This window comes from Lynx rufus, unplaced genomic scaffold (genome assembly GCF_022079265.1).
Source record: "Lynx rufus isolate CCGP_SWC_20201006 ecotype Redwood Valley unplaced genomic scaffold, mLynRuf1.p SCAF_18, whole genome shotgun sequence".
NCBI classification, from domain to species: domain Eukaryota; kingdom Metazoa; phylum Chordata; class Mammalia; order Carnivora; family Felidae; genus Lynx; species Lynx rufus.
The window spans coordinates 41,454,418-41,474,909 of record NW_025814832.1 but is presented as its reverse complement, the minus strand read 5'-3'; the positions used below and the strand labels follow the sequence as shown (position 1 = coordinate 41,474,909).

General features: G+C 47.6%; 1 protein-coding gene across 1 annotated transcript in view; it reads right to left on the bottom strand.

The window, feature by feature from the left end:
* GOSR2 (golgi SNAP receptor complex member 2) overlaps nucleotides 1-20,492 on the bottom strand; it is a 68,542-nt gene that overhangs the window by 4,831 nt on the left and 43,219 nt on the right. The window lies entirely within an intron of this gene.

The following is a 20,492-nucleotide window of genomic DNA, read 5'->3' as shown; positions in this document are numbered from 1 at the left end:
GAGAGGCTGTCTTATAAGCTCTACACCTTTGTTTCCACTCAAAACTGGTATCACTCAAGTAAAAGTGACCTTGTTGAAGAAATAAACTTCACTTTCACACTGTGTGTGTGTGTGTGTGTGTGTGTGTGTGTGTGTGTGTAGGGGGAGGTGCAAGGGGCGGGGACTCTGGAGTCACATCGCCTGCTTTCAAAGGTTGGGCTGCTGTGTGACCTTGGGCAATATACTTTACCTCCCTGGGCCTCATTTGTAAAATGAAGATATGCCAATACCGACTTACTAGGGTTGTCATGATGATTAAAGGAAATGATAAATGCCTAAATCTTGGTTTTGCATTACCCCCCAAATAGGAAGCAAGACTTCTGGGACAAAGGTTGATTCCTAGGCTGGAGTAGGAAAGGGTATAAAATAAGTATGAATTATCTTGTGCTAGAAAGTAAGAAACTGCTCAAAATATGGATTGGGGCATGTCAAATGGACATGAGAGCCAGCTCAGAGGGGCACCCACTGGCCAAATCTGGAACACTTTCTTGGTAACAGCTTTATTGAGATAAAATTCCCAGTACATAATTCACATACCACACAATCACTTAATTTAAAGTGTACAGCTCAATAGTGTGTTTGCAGAGCTGTGCGACTATGACCGCGGTCAATTTTAAAACATTTTCATCGGGGTGCCTGGGTGGCGCAGTCGGTTAAGCGTCCGACTTCAGCCAGGTCACGATCTCGCGGTCCATGAGCTCGAGCCCCGCGTCGGGCTCTGGGCTGATGGCTCAGAGCCTGGAGCCTGTTTCTGATTCTGTGTCTCCCTCTCTCTCTGCCCCTCCCCCGTTCACGCTCTGTCTCTCTCTGTCCCAAAAATAAATAAACGTTGAAAAAAAAATTAAAAAAAAAAAAAAACAAACAAAAAACATTTTCATCAACCCAGCAGGAAACCCCATACCCATTAGCTGTCACTAATCCACCCCTCCTCCAACCCCTGCCCACCACAAGCCTACTTTCCATTTCTCTAGATTTACCTAACCTGGACACTGCACACAAACAGTCACACCATAGGTGGCCATTGAGCCCGGCTTCTTCCGCTTAACAATGTTTTCAAGATTTACTCATGTTGTGGCAGCCACTGGGATCTCATTCCTTGTGATGAATCCTTCTTTTGTCTCTCTATTGATCGTTTTATAGACTTTGGGGCTACTTTGGGGCTATTATGAATGACGGTGCTGCGAACATTCACGCACAAGTGTTCGTGTGGACAAATGTTTTCATTCCTTCGGGCATATACGCCAAGGAATGGAACTGCTGAGCCATAGAGTAACTTCAAGTTTCAACTTTGGAGCAACTGCCTGACTTCAAAGTGGCTGTACCATTTTACATTGCCATCGGCTTTTCCACATCCTTACTGACACTGGTTACTTTAAAAAAAAAATTATAAAGTTTATTTAGTTATTTTGAGAGGGGGGGGGTGCACAAAAGCTAGGGAGGGGCAGAGAGAGAGGGAGAGAGGGAGAATCCCAAGCAGGCTCCTGTCAACGCAGAGCCCAATGTGGGGCTTGAGCCCACAAACTGTGAGATCATGACCTGAGCTGATATCAAGAGGCTCAACTGACTGAGTCACCCAGGTGCCCCAACGCTTGTTTGTTTTTTTAATTCAATTTACTCTTTTTTTTTAAAGTAGGTTCTGCCCATGACCCTGATGTTGAGAGTCACCATGCTCTATACCAACGGAGCCCACCGGCCCCCCTCCCCTGCTAACACTTGTTATTAACTGTCTTTCTGATCAAAGCTCTCCTAATGGGTGCCAAGTCGTACACATGGTAGTTTGGATCTGCATTTTCCTGGTGGCTAATGACGCTGAGCATCTTTCCATGTGCTCTTTGGCCATTTGCATATCTTTGGGGAAATTCAGTATTCAGATCTTTTGCCCATTTTCTAGTTGGGTTATTTGTCCTTCTTTATTGAGTTGTAAAAATTCTTTATCAGATGGGAATGCAAGCTGGTGCAGTCACTCTGGAAAACAGGATGGAGTTTCCTCAAAAAACTAAAAATAGAACTACCTTACAACCCAGCAATTGTACTACTAGGCATTTATCCAAGGGGTACAGGTGTGCTGTTTTGAAGGGACACATGCGCCCCCATGTTTATAGCAGCACTATCAACAATAGCCAAAGTATGGAAAGAGCCCAAATGCCCATCGATGGATGAATGGATAAAGAAGGTGTGGTATATATATACAATGAAGTATTACTCGGCAATCAAAAAGAATGAAATCTTGCCATTTGCAACTACATGGGTGGAACTGGAGGGTATTATGCTAAGTGAAATTAGTCAGAGAAAGACAAACATCATATGATTTCACTCATATGAGGACTTTAAGAGACAAAACAGATGAACATAAGGGAAGGGAAACAAAAATAATCTAAAAACAGGGAGGGGGACAAAACAGAAGAGACTCATAAATATAGAGAGCAAACAGGGTTACTGGAGGGGGTGTGGGAGGGGGGATGGGCTAAATGGCTAAGGGGCACTAAGGAATCTACTCCTGAAATCATTGTTGCACTAGATGCTAACTAATTTGGATGTAACTCTTAACAAATAAAAAATAAAATTAAAGACAATAAATTAAAAAAAATAAAAATAAAAAAGTCTTTATCAGATACATGGCTTGCAAATATTTTCTTGCATTCTGTGGGTTGCCTTTCACTTTCTTGATGGTATTCTTAGAAACAAAAGAATTCAATGATGATGAAGACCGTTTTCTCTACCTTTTCTTTTGTTGCTTACGCTTTTGGTGTCATAGCTACAGAATTAATACAGAATGGTTTCTAAGGTAGTCTGGGACATTTTGGCCATCAACACAAATAAAGATAGTGACAGGGGAGCTTGGCCGGCTCAGTGGGTGGAGCAAGCGACTCTTGATTTCAGGGTCATGAGTTAGCACCCCACCTTGGGCCTAGAGCGTCTTTGAAAAAAATTATGATAGTGACACATTATAATCTAGTGAAAGACATAGGAATCCCTGAGTCCTTAATAGTAATAAATAGACAAACAGATACATAACGGCGATGGGGTTGGAGCTCTTCCTGACAATAAGATGGTGAGTGAGAAACGTGGAGGTGGTCATGAGGTTGGAAAATCATCACTCTGCAGCCATCATAGATTAGTTTGGGCAAGAATCATCAATGGATATTAAATCTAAGGTGGTGGGAAGCTTGGTGAAGAACTGGATGGGGCACCTGGGCTGGCTCAGTCGGTTAAGCATCCAACTTCGGCTCAGGTCATGATCTCGTGGTTCATGGGTTCAGGCCCAGCATCGGGCTCTGTGCTGACAGCTCGGAGCCTGGAGCCTGCTTTGGGTTCTGTGTCTCCCTCTCTCTCTACCCCTCTGCCGCTCACACTCTGTCTCTCTCTCTCTCTCTCTCTCTCTCTCAAAAATAAATAAACATTGGAAAAAAAACTATCAATGCCATGAAAACACAGAATGGGGCTATTTCTGTCACTGTGTGCGTGTGTATCGTTGCCCTGAGAGTAGGTGTATGTTCCTGAGAGCAAAGGCCTAGGTTCCTCCACCCACAGGCTGCAGAGTCAGGAAGCTTCTGCTTGGGCAAGATGGCTGCCCTAATGGCCTTGTTTCCTCACAGATGTCTTCTAACCTCACTCCGTACCAGCCTGAGCTTGTGAACATTCTTTTGCTTCTCTCCCTCCCCCTGGTGTTGCCAGATGTAGTAAAGAAAATTTTACAGGATGCCCAACTACATTAGAATTTCAGACAAACAACAAATAATTTTTTAGTATGAGTGTGTCCCATGCAACCCTGCTCCACCCTGACTCAGGAGGTTCCTTCCGAGACTTGCCAGGGGTCACTGAGCCTTGGGAAGCAGGTGAGCTCTCTCTCTCTGCCCATGAAGTACCCCCTTGGGGTCTCCATGGGGAATACGGTGTCTCTGGTAGATGCATTCTCACCTCCCCTTCCGAAGCTTACCTCTCTCCTATCCCTCTCTGACCCCAGGTCCCAGACAGCCAGGGCTTTCCTCAAGAATCAGCAGAACGAAGAGTCTCTTCCTCATGAACTATACTCTAGCCCCGCCTAGGTCGCAGCTCCCCATGTTCTAAAGAAGGTGGGAGCGCTGGGCCACCCTGCCTTCTGGAACCGCAGTTCTGTGACGTCATCATTCTCCTGGACATACTTGGGTCCAAACCATGCAAACGGAGGCCCATGCAAGCTTCCCGCAGAAAGTACAGATGGGTCTGGAAGCACTGACTGGTGATCGCTGTCATGAAGGCCCCTGGGTGGGGCAGCACAGAGGGTCCTGGTTGTTCTGCCTCCTCACCTCCCTTCCCTTTGGTGGGTGGTACCACCTTTGGGGGAACTCCTTCCCCCATGGGGTTGTAGTGGAGAGTGCCAGTCACAGGACACTGTGCTCCGGGTGACAGGGTGTGCCTATGGCCCCCACCACTATATTTTGAATAGAAATTAAGTGGAACAGCTCAGCTTTACAGGGGAAGCCTTCAGGAGTGAGGCCAGAGGCCGACAGTTTGGAATCATGTGGACACAGCCCATCTGACAGCATAAGCTTCCTTGAAGAGGGAGCAGAGTCCAGACAGGATTCCAATCCTAGAGTCCACCCTTTCCGGGACCCAAACACAGTCTTGCCCTTACCGCAATCCTGCAATTCAATAAATGTCCCTTCCTGCGCCAATAAGTTCGAGGTGAGTTTCTGTCAACTGCAACCAAGAGAGGCCTGCATAGGAGGGAGCGTGGGGTTAACCACCTGTGAAGCGGTGACCCAACAATCTGTCACCTCCCCGTGAAGCTCACACATCCTAGTGTCACTAGTCACCAAAGAAGTCCGAAGCATACTTCCACCTGCTGTACAGAAAGGAGGCAAAGGAAAGTTTTATTACCGGTGGCTACACTACCCTCTGCAACAGGATGGTAGGGGCTGGCAGAAAGAAGGTAGCAGGAAGAGCCTTTAAGTGGGCAGTGCTGCCCTGTACCTTCTGCCTCCAGACTTTTCTTCCCAAGGACATTGCAGCTTGGGCTGACGATGTTGGGATGAGTAAGAAACGTATACCTCATTCATAAATGATGATGAATATCCCATGGGATTTTTCTTCTCTTCCTTTCAGCAAAATCGCTAATCATGTTATTTTTTTTAAGTTTATTTATTTATTTTGAGAGAGAGAGAGAGAGACAGAGACAGAGAGAGCGAGTGGGAGAGGGGCAGAGAGAGAAGGAGAGAGAGAGAATCCCAAGCAGGTTCTTCACTGTCAGCACAGAGCCTGATGCGGGGCTTGAACTCAAGAACTGTGAGGTCATGACACGAGGGGAAACCAAGAGTCGGATGCTTCAACAACTGAGCCACCCAGGCGCCCCTAATTATGTTAGGATAATCAAGATCTTAGGGGTGCCTGGGTGGTTCAGTCGGTTGAGCACCCAATTCTTGATTTCAGCTCAGGTCATGATCCCAGGGTCCTGGGATGGAGTCCTGCTTGGGGCTCAGCACTGAGCCTGGAGGCTGCTTAAGATTCTCTCTCTCTCTCTCTCTCTCTCTCTCTCTCTCTCTGCCCCCCTCCGCTCACACACTTCCTCTTAAAAAAAAAAGATTTTAAAATTTACTTAAGGATTAAAAACAATTATATTCAAAGAACAAAAATGTAAATATATTCATTTTTTATTAATTTTTTGTGACAATTTTTTATGAAAAAATTTTCCAGTGTTTTTCCAAAAAGTTAGGGTTTTTTTTAAACATTGAAAAGTATCTAATAATGCAGAAGGCAAAATAAAGATTAGAATTACTGAATATCAAATTTTTATATCAAATATACATAAGTCCAAATACTGTGTATCATTATACTCTCTAAAACCTTAATTAAATTTTATTAAATAACTTAATTTTAAAGTTTAACTTAAATTGTATTTAAATTATACATTTAATTTAAAATTTGATTTATAAATAAGTAACTTTTTATTACTTATTTATTTATATATTTATTTTTAGTAAATTTAACCACAACATGGGGCTCGAACTCGTGACCCTGCGATCAAGAGTCACATGTTCTTTTTCTTCTAATTTTTAAAAAATGTTTATTTTTCAAATGTTTAATGTTTACCAATTGAGCCAGTCAGGCACCCCCCCCCCGAAAATAAGTACGTTTTTATTTTTTTATTTATTTTTTAAATTTTTCTAATGTTTATTTATTTTTGAGAGAGACTGAGAGAGACAGAGCTCGAGAGGGGAAGGGCCAGAGAGAGAGGGAGACACAGAATCTGAAACAGGCTCCAGGCTCTCAGCTGTCAGCACAGAGCCCGATGCGGGGCCTGAACCCACAAACTGCAAGATCATGACCTGAGCCGAAGTCGGACGCTTAACCGACTGAGCCACCCAGGCGCCCCGAGTTTTTAAATAAAAATGTTAAAATTCATAATTCTAGCATTCAGTGTCCATCTCGCTGCCTGTGTAAAGAATCAGTATCGTTATGTCTAAAGCCTAGATATACATGCAAATTTGAATATGTGTAACATGGCTTATGTAATGTCGCAAAAATGTCCTCAGTTTCCATTTACAACGGATGCAAATGCCGTCCTAATTCATGTGTAGTACCCCCAGAACCACGAATAAGAAGATGCAAACAAGAAACTATAGTCAGCACGACTAGAAAATGCCCTTTCATTGTGTTTAATCTGTTGCATTCCGGCGGAGAGGAAAGATCTGGCAAGTTAATTTGTCTTTTTTCTTACCTAAGTCCTTCTCTGCTGAAAATCTCTCTGCCCTCCGAGATAGTACCTAGCAGGGGCCCATCAAGCTTTCGTTAAACTTTTCGAAGCTGATGCATTTTTCTCCCCATCAATATAGGGTCAGATGTGAAGCATCTCCCTGGGGCCTGAACATTGTTGAAGAGCACGGATGTTTAGGGTTAGGTCCTGCTGTGCGAGTGCTGAGCGCCAGAGGCATTGTGCGGTCCTTAATAAATTTGATTATTTTGTCGGGGGTACTCTATTTTCTAATTTTTTTAAGGTTTATTCATTTTTGAGAGAGAGACAGAGCACGAGCGGGGGAGGGGCAGAGAGAGAGAGGGAGACACAGAATCCGAAGCAGGCTCCAGGCTCCGAGATGTCAGCACAGAGCCCGACGCGGGGCTTGAACCCACGACCCGCGAGATCACGACCTGAGCCCAAGTCGGAGGCTTCACCAACTGAGCCTCCCGGGCGCCCCTGTTGTGGGGAACTCTGAAGCACAGGGCCCACTTGGGGACTTCTCTTGCCAGTTCTCAGGGCAATGCTGGAAGAGGATGCTTCTGGAAATAAACTGCTCTAGAAAACAGGACACTGTAAGGAAACGTCTGCTTTGAGTTCTCCATAAAATATGAGAAAGATGGATACAGCTTGCCGAAATGCAGAATGCAAGGAACCCAAATCCAGTGCCGGGAATGAGATCTGCATTGAAGGCGCAAAGAGCAGAGTCCACAGCACAGAAAAGTTCCTCGAGGCTGGAGCCACACACTTGAAAAGCTCTCCAAGTGCAGAGCGGAAAGGCATGTGGAAAACAATGAGACCAAAGAGAATGAGTACAGACCACAGAGCTTATAGACTCAAACAGGCACGGAGACACCAGAGATGGTCCACCACTGTCTTTGGAATATATTCAAACCATATATTTAGAAGACTGAATTTTTGGCTTTATTATCGGGCTTGTACTTTATCCCACAGAATACACACCTTCTCAAATACTTCACGAATATTTACACAATTTGACTCTAAACTAGGCTACAAATAATACGTCAAGCTCTCCACAAAGGAGGAATTCTATAGGCTCCACACTCAGGCTACAGTGTAAAAGAAACCACCCAATTTCTTATGACTTTCAAAGAAACACGCACATACTTTTCCCCCCTGCATAATTATTAGGTCAAAGGCAAATTAAAATCTGGAATAACAGGTTTCTAAAACGATGAGAATGAAGGAACATAGGCCATTTCTGAAACTTAATCAAAATGTATTTAGAAGCAAATGTGTAGTCTTAACTGCTTTCCTTCAAACAAAGCAAAACAAACGGACTGATCATGCAACGAGAAGTTAGAAAAAAATAGAAGGAAAACATTTCCAAGGCAAACAACAAGAAGCAAAGAATAAGAATGGAAGCATTAAGATATTTAAGGGACTTCGGGGGCGGTGGGGGGGGGGGAACATGTGGGTGACGTATTAAAAACAGAATCAAGAAACAAAGACTAGAGGGGGTCTGGGTGGCTCAGTCAGTTAAGCGTCCGACCCTTGATTTCGGCTCAGGTCATGATCTCACGAACCGCGAAATCGAGCCCCGCATTGGGCTCCACGCTGGATGTGGAGATTGCTTAAGATTCTCTCTCCTTCTCTCTCTCTCTCTGCTCCTCCCCTACTCACATGCATGGGTGCATACATGCGCTCTCGCTCTCTCTCTTTCAAAAGAAGAAGAAGAAGGAGGAGGAGGAGGAGGAGGAGGAGGAGAAAAGAAAAAGAAACAAAGACTAGAGACCTCGCATATTATACGTCCCACCATACTTGCTATGGACTTTGATACTTCTCTGTAGCATTAGAGCTGGTTAAAGGAAATTCTTCAGTTTCTGGAATGGGTTCCTTGCAAGAACAAGCCAGTCTGAAGTCAAGGGTTACCACCAAACAACAGACTCCTTTAATAATAACATGGTGGATAGATTATCCAAGAAGGTAAGTATAACTGAAGGCTTTATTTTTAGAAGTTTCTTTTTTTTTAAGTTTATTTATTTTGAGAGAGACAGAGTGAGCAGAGGAGGAGGAGGAGGAGGAAGAGAGAGAGAGAGAGAGAGAGAGAGAGAGAGAGAGAGAGAATCCCAAGCAGGCTCCATGCTGCCAGCACAGAGCCCAACTCGGGGCTTGAACTCACGAAACCATGAGATCATGATGTGAGCCCGATGCTTAATTGACTGAGCCACCCAGGCGCCTCTGTAGTAGAAGTTTCTAAAGTCTTGTTGCCTCAAAAGCACCACTAAACACTTTCTTCCATAAAAGTCTATTCCGTCCTGAGACAGGCTCCCAGCAGGATAGAGATGTGCCAATGCCTGCTACTGGCCTTTAGAGCAGAGGGCAGGAAATAAGTCTTAAGTCTCGGTTCAGAAAAGTGCCAACAGAAAGCCCCCGTATTGCGCTCGGAAATGCAAGGTAAGTACAATACAAACACACCTTTGAGAAATCAAATATGGACCTTAGCGTATGAGACTGGCCATGCCTCCCTGATGGTCAGCCCTGTGAGAAATCTTTCCACGGAGCTGACATCTGCCTGTGTCCACCTCTCCTGCTCAGTCTCGGGCCCCACGCGACAGGCCACACAGCATCGTCCCCTCCTGTGTGGAGGGGTCAACCGCTGGCCTTTGGAGCCAAACCAAAGCCTCCGGCAAAGAAGCGGGTCCATGTAACTGTATGTATAGGTGAACTATCTGACTACATCATTGTATGTTCCGGGGCGATCATGTCTGAGCATTTACATGGGATTTACCTATTGTTTTATTTCTTTCTCTCAGTTCCTATTATATTTAGGGCAGTAGACTGATTTTTAAAAGTACCAACATTCTGAATGGACAAATGGCAGTACATTCATACAATGGAAATACTACCTAGTAATAAAAAGGAATATACTACTGGTCCATGCAATGGATAAATTTCAAAGTGATTATGCTGAGGGAAAGAAGTCAGACCAAAAAAAGAAGAAGAAAGAGAAGGAGAGGAAGGGAGAGGAGAGAAGGAGGAGAAGGAGGAGGACGAGGAAGAAGAGGAGGAGAAAGAAAAGTAGATACTGCACGGTTCCATTGATAAGAAACTCTAGAAAATGTCAACCAATCTATAATGACAGAAAGTAGACCAGTAGTTGCTTGGGAATGGGGGAGCAGAAAGGGGCGGAGGGAGGGGTTACTGAAGGGCACAAGAAAACTTTGGGGAGCGAAGAGATATTAACTATCTTGATTGTGATGGCGGTTTCATGGGTATATACGTACGTCAAAGATTATCAAATCGTATTTTTAGAAATACGTCGTTCAGTGTAGGCCAATATCTGAATAAGGTATACTATAGTTACACACAATACATTTTATGAGAAGGGAGTTACAGGTCTGTCATGGTTGAGAACCCCCCCCTTCCCCGGGGGAGGCGGGGGGGGGGGGGGGGGAGGTACTTCTCCCACATCGTTGTCCTCAGGCCAACTCGCTGTGCAATCTATCCAGTGGCCACTAGGGGGAAGCAGCGGCCCACATACAGGAAGCGTGAGTCGCCGGGCACCCACAACTAAGAAGTCCCTCCAGTGTGCTCCCCTCCTGGGGAGGTGGGGGGGTAGCCATAGCTCCACGTGAGTTATCTGCAGGGCTGATACGGAGTAGTTGGAGATGGCCCCAGCAAGTTGCGATTCTCAAGGTGCCTCTGGAAGACCTAGGCCTGGAGTAGCCTCTCTATTGGCTTTCCGCCTTGCCTGAAACCCCACCAACTATAAAACACGACAAGATTCCATCAGCCAACTAAGCTAAAGAATGAAGCACCGAAAAGATTTTTTACAAGGGCGAGAGAAAGGAGACAAGGTGGAATTCGGGGTGGGGAGGAGATGGGGAGCACCCATGGGAGGCCACCACGGAGGATTCCCAGTAAGAACTGTTGCTAACACAGGCTGAGCCTTCCCAGCGTGTGGGGCATGATGCCAAACACCGTAAGCAGTGAACAATTTCACCTTCACAGCACTCTTGTGAAATCCGCTGCAGAGAGGTTAAGTGACTCGCCCGAAGTCACAGAGCTAGTGGGAGGCAGAGCAAGGATTTGAAACCGGGTTTGATACTAACATGGTGGGTGTAGCTGTTACTGCTCATTTTTTACCAGTTTTTGATTTTTTTTTTTTTTAATGTTACAACTCAGGCAACAATAGATGTTGGCGAGGATGCGGAGAAAGAGGATCTCTTTCGCATTGTTGGTGGGAGTGCAAGCTGGGGCAGCCACTCTGGGAAACAGTATGGAGGGTCCTCAAAAAATTAAAAATAGAACTACCCTAGACCCAGCCATTGCATTACTAGGTATTTATCCAAGGGATACAGGTGTGCTGTTTCACAGGGACACATGCACCCCAATCTTTACAGCAGCACTATCAACGATAGCCAAAGTATGGAAAGAGCCCAAATGTCCATCGATGGATGCATGGATAACGAAGACGGGGTATACAATGGAGTATTACTCGGCAGTCAAAAAGAATGAAATCTTGCCATTTGCAACTATGTGGATGGAACTGGAGGGTATTATGCTAAGTGAAGAGAAAGACAAAAATCATACGACTTCACTCATATGAAGACTTTAAGAGACAAAACAGATGAACATAAGGGAAGGGAAACAAAAATAATCTAAAAACAGGGAGGGGGACAAAACAGAAGAGACTCATAAATATGGAGAACAAACTGAGGGTTACAGGGGTGGTTGTGGGAGGGGGGATGGGCTAAATGGATAAAAGGAATTAAGGAATCTACTCCTGAAATCATTGTTGCACCATGCTAACTAACTTGGATGTAAATTAAACAATAAATACATTCAAAAAAAGAAAGAAAGAAAGAAATGGTCAGGGGCACCCGGGTGGCTCACTCACGTAAGCATCTGACTCTTGGTTTCAGATCAGGTCATGATCTCACAGTTCATGGGATTGAGTCCTGTGTCAGGCTCTGACACGGATCCTGCTTAGGATTCTCCCTCTCTCCCTGTCTCTCTTTCTGCCCCTCCCCTGCTCTCTCTCTCTCTCTCTCTCAAAAATAAATAAACATTATTTATTAACATTAAACAAATAAATTTAATGTGTATTTATTTTTGACAGAGAGAGAGAGAGAGAGAGTAGGGGAGGAGCAGAGAGAGGGAGACACAGAATCTGAAGCAGACTCTAGGCTCTGAGCTGTCAACACAGAGCTCGATGCGGGGCTTGAACCTATGAACCACAAGATGGTGACCCGAGCCGAAGTTGGAGGCTCAACCAACTGAGCCACCCAGATGCCTGCTCTTACTGCTCATTATAACAGAATTGTCTTTCTTTCTCTTTGGGGCTGGGGTATTATTTAATTCATGTGTGAAACTAGTTGGTGTTGGTAGCAGGCGATGAGTATTTCAGCTTATCCTCCTGGAGATAAAGTTCCTGATGCTTCCAGAGAATTTTAAGCGTCTCTGATGGTCCAGGAAGGAAATCTTCCCTATTTATTTGCTAAGCATTTGCACTGCGTGAGGTTCCGTGTTAAGACTGATACGTTCATAGTGATGAAAGTATGGCCTTTAACAGAGGCCAGCACGAGGAATCGAGGGGCACGTGACCTGTAGCAATGCGGTGGCATTGTTCATGTGTGTCCATAGGAGTGTGTTAGAGGCAGCGGTACCCCACCTCAGCTGGAGTCCTGAGCAGCTTGACCAGAGCAGGATGCAGGCCAAGAGAACTCACCAGAACGCCCAGTTATCAGAACAAGGCCAAAGCATCCCAGTGAGCAGATAACTCTTGCCCATGGTTCGTGAGGAAGTGAAGTTCATCCTTTCCCTCAGGACTGGACCAGCCTGCCTGGGATCCTGAAGCTTGATCCTTCAAGCGAGTTGCCCCAGGGCGGTGGCCTCTTCTAGGTTCTGCAGGAGCCAGCGGTTCTGGCCTTCCGGCCTTCCTGCTGCTTTTATGCTGCTGTGGCCACAGGGTGGGGTTGATACGGCACCGGCACCGAGTAAAGGCTCCAGGGCTGCCCATGTGAAGACAAAGCAAAAGGAAGCCAAGGTTAAACACTGGGTCCACCTGCTTCATTCCCCAGATGGGGAAACCGAGGCCTGGGGAGAGGAAGGGACTCAAGTGAGCTAATGGCCGAGCTGGGGGTAAGACTCCCGGCAGTCTCTTCTCCCCTACTCCCCGGCCCTATTTCATAATAGGCCCCTGCTGCTGGCTGCGTCTCTGCGCTTTGTCAATCACTAGTATCTTTCTTGAAACAACAGTTCTTTAACATCGTCCCGTATTCAGCCAGTGTTCAAATCTCCAATGGTGTCCGGTCAAAAAACACTTCGAACAGTTTGATCCAATCAAGATTGGGATCAGATGCGCTCAGATGTGACTGGTTGATGTCTCTTGAATCTCTTTGAATCCCCAGGTTCCTCCTCCAGCTTTCTCTTTTTGCTTGCGATTTATCACCGGAGAAGGCGTGTCGTGTATCCTGCAGATTGTTCTCAGTCTGGGTTTTTGTGATTGCAAACCCATGACGTGGCTTCACGCATTGCTCTGTTTTCTGTATTTCCTGTAGTTGAATCTAGGGGTTTGATCAGATCAAGATTTGGGTGCTTTGTTTTGTTTTGTTTTTGCAAGACTACCATAGGAGGACAGACCTGCACAGAGTCTTAAACATCATCCAGTTCAGCCATGTCGTGTTCAGATAAGCTGAGGACCAGACAGGTGTAGTGACTCATACGGGCTTGCACACACGGCCAAGGCCATGGACATATTCTTAAAGGAAACCACTGAAAATGCTTGTGATCAGTTCCAGTGCCTTGGATGGCTGTGTCTGATATTCTCACTCTACAGCCTGTGCTTGTACCCACCATGCTAGGCCTGCCTCTCGACCTCATCTCACTTACCGTTGTGATCCCAGGGCCTATGATAGGCACTCATCTGCTGAATGAATAAACGAATGACCTTACCATTGTTTTTATGTCTCAGAAACTGGCTGCTCCTGGACTGTCCACGGGGGAAGGTATTATAGGCACTGGCCCTGCTGTAGTTTTCCAGAAAGCGGCCAGCCTGTTAGGCACAGGAAGGATCCAAGGGTAAAAGAATGAGAGGGAAGCAGGGCTTACCCCAGAAAAGCAACTGGAATGATGGGCTGTAGTCCACCCAGGCAACAGGCAAGCCCAGCAACACAAAATCCTGCAGGCAGCACGGATGGGGTGCAGTTGGCAGGGTCCAGCCGCCGAGATGGGGTGGAGGCAGCACTCCAGTCCACGGGGGGAGCAAGCCAGGACCCTGCTCCTCACGCTGGGCAGGAACTCAGGCCAAAGATCAAGTCAGAAGCCCTGAGTATTACTTAGGATTAAGTTGAGTTGACAGGAATGGAAAAACCCCAAGTGTCATCGGCCCGAATAGGGTAGAAGCTCATTTCTCCCTCGTGTTAAATGCCCTGAGGGAGTCAGCCCACAGCCAGCAGGGTGCTCCAGGGGGCAAAGATGACAGCGAGGACCCAGCCTCCCCTGTCTTGTCGCTCTCTTATTATCCTCGAGCATGACTTTGTTCCACGGCACAATATGGCTGCTGGAACGCAGCCCTTCCAGGCCATATCCCAAGTAACAGGAAAGAACAGAGGGAAAAGAGCACTCTCCTCTTTAGGGCAATTTCCAGAATTGTGCAGACTACTCCATGTACATTCTCTTGGCCAGAACTGAGTCGCGTGACGACACCTCGCTGCAGATGATGATGAGAAATAGAGCCTTCATCTCCGACATCCATGGGCCCACCGACGGGTCTGTACGTGAAGACCAGAGAGCATGTGTCCAGGGACTGATTAGGATACAAGGCAGACGTGAGCAGAGGGCTCCCAGCTTAGGCGCAGGTGCTTATGTCCCTGCTGTAGCTGCTTATGTCTCTGCTGCCCTACGTCCTGGGACTTGGGCAGCGTGGGGTCCTCTCAGTCCAACTGTGGGAGGGAGACGCTGTGGAGCCAGCCATGGGGCCTGACTGTTGAGTACCTGTCACTGCACAACAGCGGGCAATTTGTAGCTAAGCCCGGCACCGGCCCAGGGAGAAGCAGCAGCGGTAAGAAAGCAGGTGTGTTCATTGTCAAGGACAGGCACACACTCAAAGGCCAACAACTGCTCAATGCTGTGAAAAGCATCTTCAAGACGTTGAGTCTGGGGCCACAGACTGCCTTTTCTTAGGAGGCAGCGAAGGCGCTGAGGACAACGGCTTTTTTTTTTTATTTCCTTAAAAAAAATTTTTTTTTTTTTTGCTATAGAATAACCTACACAGAGAAAAGTATACAAATCCTAAGCATATACCTCCACAATTTTCACAGAAGTGGACACACCGAAGTATCCAACACACAGATCAAAAAGTATGAGGCTTAGGTTAAGGTTAAGGTTAGGGTCAGGGTTAGGGTTGGGGTTGGAGTTAGGGTTAGAGTCTAGTATGGTTACAATCTAGTGCTGAACATCTTGTCTCTTATGAAGATTACAAAATCAAGCGGAGGGGGTGCCTGGGCGGCTCAGAAGGTTAAGCGGCCGACTTCGGATCAGGTGAGGATCTCACGGTTCGTGGGTTCAAGCCCCGCGTTGGTCGGTGCTGACAGCTCAGAGCCTGGAGCCTGCTTCGGATTCTGTGTCTCCCTCTCTCTCTGCCCCTCCCCTGCTTGTGCTCTGTCTCTCTCTCTCTCTCTCTCTCAAAAATAAATAAACATTAAAAAAAAATGTAGAACGTTACTACAACCCCAGAAAAGGCCCCGAGCGTCCCCTTCCTGTTACTACTCCCCACCCTGCTCCCAGCATTTAGAAAATCTTTCCAGGCGATTCTATAGTCAATGCTGAGAATCGCTGCTTTTATAACAATGGTTATCAAACTTGGCTGCGCATTAGAATCAAGTGGGCCACCGTCTGCATTTTGAGGTGGAAGGACAGGGACAGCTAAGAAGGCAGTGTGGTGCAGGGGAGAAGCCTGGGAGCCAGACAGGCCTGCCACGTCCCAGCTGTGTGACCTTGAACGAGTTCCTTCACCTCTCTGAGCCTCACCTGTGACATGCGAATACTATCACACACCCTGCAGAGTTGAGGCTGGGGGGGGGGGGGCAGGGCGGGTGGGATGTAAGTTCAGGCACATGTAGTGTCAGTATATGGCATCCGCTACTGTCCTTTTTATTAAAGGGGTACAGCCCCAGGAAGACTGAGAGCCCTTCTTTATGCTAATGGCATTTTCCAAACTGTGCTGAAAGGTACATCGTGCAAAAAATATTAGTTTGTGTTAGTTAAATATTACATCCTGCATCCCCTCCCCCGCCCCGCCCCCCCCCCCCACCCCGGGAAATTCACAATGCACACCAACGTATTAAAGGCTCTGAGAAGTCCTGTATTAAACAGACCTCTTTTGGTCAGTGTCACCTCTAAGGGGCAGTTCACGGGACGCAGGTATTAATCATGCTCCTTATTTCACAGCTGGGGTAATGGGGGCCCAGGCAGCGCTCTAGGTGCAGACCAGGCACAGATCTTGGGCGCCGTGCTCTCTGAACCCCTCAGGAAATGTAGAGCTGAGGAAGGCAGACCATGGCCCGTCTGACCCACTACCTGTTTTTCTAAATGCAGTTTTACTGAAGATGATCTGATCCAGATCCCTTGATTTACAGATGAGCCAATCGAGGCCCAGGGAGAATGACTAACTTGCTCAAGGTCACACAGTCAATTAGGAGCAGAAGCAGAAATAGATCCTAGGTCCTCCAAATCCAGGTATTCTCCAAAACACAAATCGGACAGGTGGGGGGAGGGGAGGTGGGGGGAAGGGGGGTGTGAAGCTCCACGATCCCCCATGATCCGTGTCTCAGTTGTCTGCCGTGCTACTTACACAGGCGCTGCCCCCTTTCTACCACTGCACAGAACCCCCTGCCGTGTCTCTCCCTCCTGCTGCTTTGGGGGGGGGGCCTCCTCTGCTTTCCACTTTGCATGGGGGACAAAGGCTGAACCTGACAATTGTGTTTATTTTAATTCTGTGAGAGTTGCAGTAAAACATTATTAACTTCCCGTCTGCCAGGGTGAAACATGAGATCATTTGGACAGGAACCTGGCAGGAGGCAACCTTTACCGGCTCGGGGAGAGTTTGCCAAACAAATGAATAGCACACGCGGGATCCTAGGGGGTTGTTTGAGACCACTTCAGAAAATAAATTATGTCCAAAGGTTCTCAGACTCCCTGAAGTACGTTATACAACAGTCATGTATTTGCAGTTTTCAAGTGTTTCTGTGTGTAGTCTAAAGACGCAAATAAAATCATTCGTATCGTTAAAATGGCCCCAGGGCGCCTGGGTGACTCAGTGGGTTAAGTGTCCGACTTGGGCTCAGGTCACGACCTCACAGTGCGTGGGTTCGAACCCTGTGTAGGGCTCTGTGCTGACAGGAATCCAGGAGACGGAGGCGTCGTACTGACCTCGGTTGGCCAAGGCATGCCGGAGAGCTAAAGGTTCATCTAGAAACAGCTGCGGGAACAGCGGGGCATAAACGGTGGCCTCAGGGTGGAGGCTCTTCCTGGGACAGCCAGACTACCCAGATGGCCTTTCCAGAGCGGGGAGATGCAGACTTGTCACTGAGGTGGAGGGTAAAAATAGTCCTGTGTGGGTGGCAGCTGGGCCCAGAGGCACCAGCTTCCTTGTCTCTAGAGCAGAGAAGGCAGCCCAGTTGACAGACAACTTCTCAGTCTCCTGAGGCCTCCCGGAGGCTCTGGGGGCTGGGGGAGGGGCGTCTTTCCCTAACAACGAAGCCCACCCCACCCCCCTGGACGCACACCAAGGGCTGGCAAGAGCTAGGGTCAGGTTTTAAGGTAGAGAAGGGCTTAAATCCTGGCCATATCAGCTACAGGCTCTGTGTCCTCAGGCAAAATCTCTCTCCTTTCAGAGGCTCCGTTTTCTCATCTGTCAAATGGGGCTAATGGTTTCTCTCTATTACGTTGCCATGAAGCTTACATAACAATGATAGCTAACCCACTGCCCTCTCCAAGCTCACTCTTCCACCCCTCCCACGCGTGGTCCACCGCCAAGCACGTTCTTCAAGAGGGGCTCTGTGGAAAGGTCTACCTGGGCAGAAACTGAGGCCTCAAGACAAGAGCTGTGTCAGGCAGCCATCTTGGAAGCCAATCCTTCACCCCCAGGCGAGCTTTCAAGTGACTGTGGCCCCCACCAACCCCTGGGCTACAGCCTCACAAGAGACCCTGAGCTAGAACCACCCAGCTACGCCGCTTCTGGCTTCCTGGCCCTCAGAAAACTGTGAAATCATCAATATTTGCTAAATTTGGGGATGAGCTATGATGCGGCAATGATAACGAATATAATTTCCCTTTGGGGGCTATTATGAGAATTGAGACGGTGCACAGCAAATAGCAAGGAGACCTACCGGGACCGGGGGCTCCAGAAACGGCAGAAGGCAGGAGGGAGCCCGAGGCAGGAAGCCTCTGGCCAGCACCAGGCCAGGAAGGCCCCTCCTCCAGGACTCTGGGGAGGAGTCTGAGAGACCAGATACACAGACAAACAGGGGCCACGCCATATAGAAAAACAGAACTCTGATCACTACCTGTAGCAACAGCCAAGGAGGGAAACCACTCTCTGCTGCCATTAGTCTGGGAAGCCAAAGCATACCCGTGTAGTAATAGCCCAGACGCAGCCAAGACTGGACCAACAGCTGACAGCTTCCCTCATTTTGCCCCTGCTTCCAACGTAGGACAAACTGGGGAAAGCCAAACATGCTCCCCGAACCCAATCACATAGGGCACCCCCCTTCTAGCGAGCACATCCACAGGTTCCGTGCCAACGGCCTCTGAGCAGAACCTGAAGCCTTCCCTCTCTCCCATTATAAAGATTTCCCATTCCTCGGCCGGCCTTCGATTCTCTTCCAAACTCAAGCGATGGGGGCTGACTCCCTTGTGGTAGCGAGCTCTGAAAACACAGCCTTTGCTTGCTCTCACGTGGGTGGTCTTTGCTTACTTCCACAAGCCCATGTTCTGTCTCTCCCTTCCTGACCACAGGTCAAAAAGACAGCACCTTCCTCTTCCCCGCAGGTAGCTACAGAAACCAGCGCAGGGATGATGGAAGAGAGGGGCATGGGAATAATTAAAACATAGCTTTGGAACAGGACAGGGCTCTGTCCTGTTTGGAACAGGACAAATTCTGGCTCTGATGCTTAACTAGCTGTGTGATCTTCAGTAAGCCAATTAACCACTCTGAGCCTCTGTTTTCTCATGTCAAGAGGACAGTCCAGTGGAACCAAGGGCTGGTGTAACAGTGAGGTAATATATTTAATGCACTGAGCGTATCGTAGGTGCTTAATAAAGGGAAGGTCAGCCGTCAGTCTCCTCACAGCCTCCTGCTGGAGTAGGCAGGCCCCTAGACCCCACCTTTGCTCCTCCTGCCCCTGCTTTCTGTGCCACAGGCAGCCTGACCTCAGCCGGATGGAGTCAAGAATATGGGCTCCACGTCCAGAGTGTATTATTCAAGATCGGGGGTTGGTCTCAGGAGAACGATGGACAAAGGACATAACCAAGCATTTCTCTAAAGAAATCCAACTGGTCAAAAGCAGGGAACAAAATATCTCATCAGGAACCTGCTGTCTCCCTGTTCTATCCTGGCTCTGGGGGGTAGTCAGGGCAGGGAGACTCCTGCCCAGAAAATTGTGAGTGCCCTTGTCCCAAGCGGCTCTTCCAGGACGGAGGAAGGTGAGCCAGGTCTATCCGTCGGTCTCTCCTGGGTGTCTCTGTGTGTGTATTTACGTGTGTCAGTTTCTTCATCTTTAAATGTTTTTAAAGTTTATTTCTTTGGAGAGAGGCAGAGACTGTGAGTGGGGGCAGAGGCAGAGACAGAAGGAGAAGAGAGAGCATCCCAAGAAGGTTCTGCACTGCCAGCACAGAGCCGGACGTGGGGCTCAGACTCAGCAAACCGCGAGACCGTGACCCAAGCCCAAACCGAGAGTCTGATGCGTAACCGACTGAGCTACTCAGGCACCCTTCTTCATGTTTAAAATGAGAAACTTGGGGCGCCTGGGTGGCGCAGTCGGTTAAACGTCCGACTTCAGCCAGGTCACGATCTTGCGGTGCGTGAGTTCGAGCCCCGCATCAGGCTCTGGGCTGATGGCTCAGAGCCTGGAGCCTGTTTCCGATTCTGTGTCTCCCTCTCTCTCTGCCCCTCCCCCGTTCATGCTCTGTCTCTCTCTGTCCCAAAAATAAATAAACGTTGAAAAAAAAAATTAAAAATAAATAAATAAATAAATAAATAAATAAAATGAGAAACTTAATAGCTTCCCAGGAGATACACACACACACACACACACACACACACACACACACACGTGTATTAGTTCTAATGGCGGAGCGGTGGCTTTGAGATACTCCATGCTGGGGACATCCTGGGTACCCTCACGCCCACCTGCCAAGCCCTTTCCATCCTCAGGTCTTTCCCTCTGCCACCACCAGCGGAATCCAAGCCTCCCACAGCATCTTCTGCCTGGACTCTGGAAAAGACTCCTAGATGCTTTCCTTCCTTCTCCACAGCTCAAAGAATGCAAATTATACGAGGATGAGAAACCATCCCACATCCCATAAACACAGGCAAAGATTATGAAAATAATGACAATGACCAGGATCGGGGGCAATGCCCCCCGCCTTCCCCATAGGGCTGCAGTGTAAACTGGTTCATTTCTGCAGAGCAATTTGGTAGGATGTAATCTTTGGATTCTGTGGGTCCATTGTTCAAAAAAATCAAGAAAAAAATAGTTTTTGCATACACTTT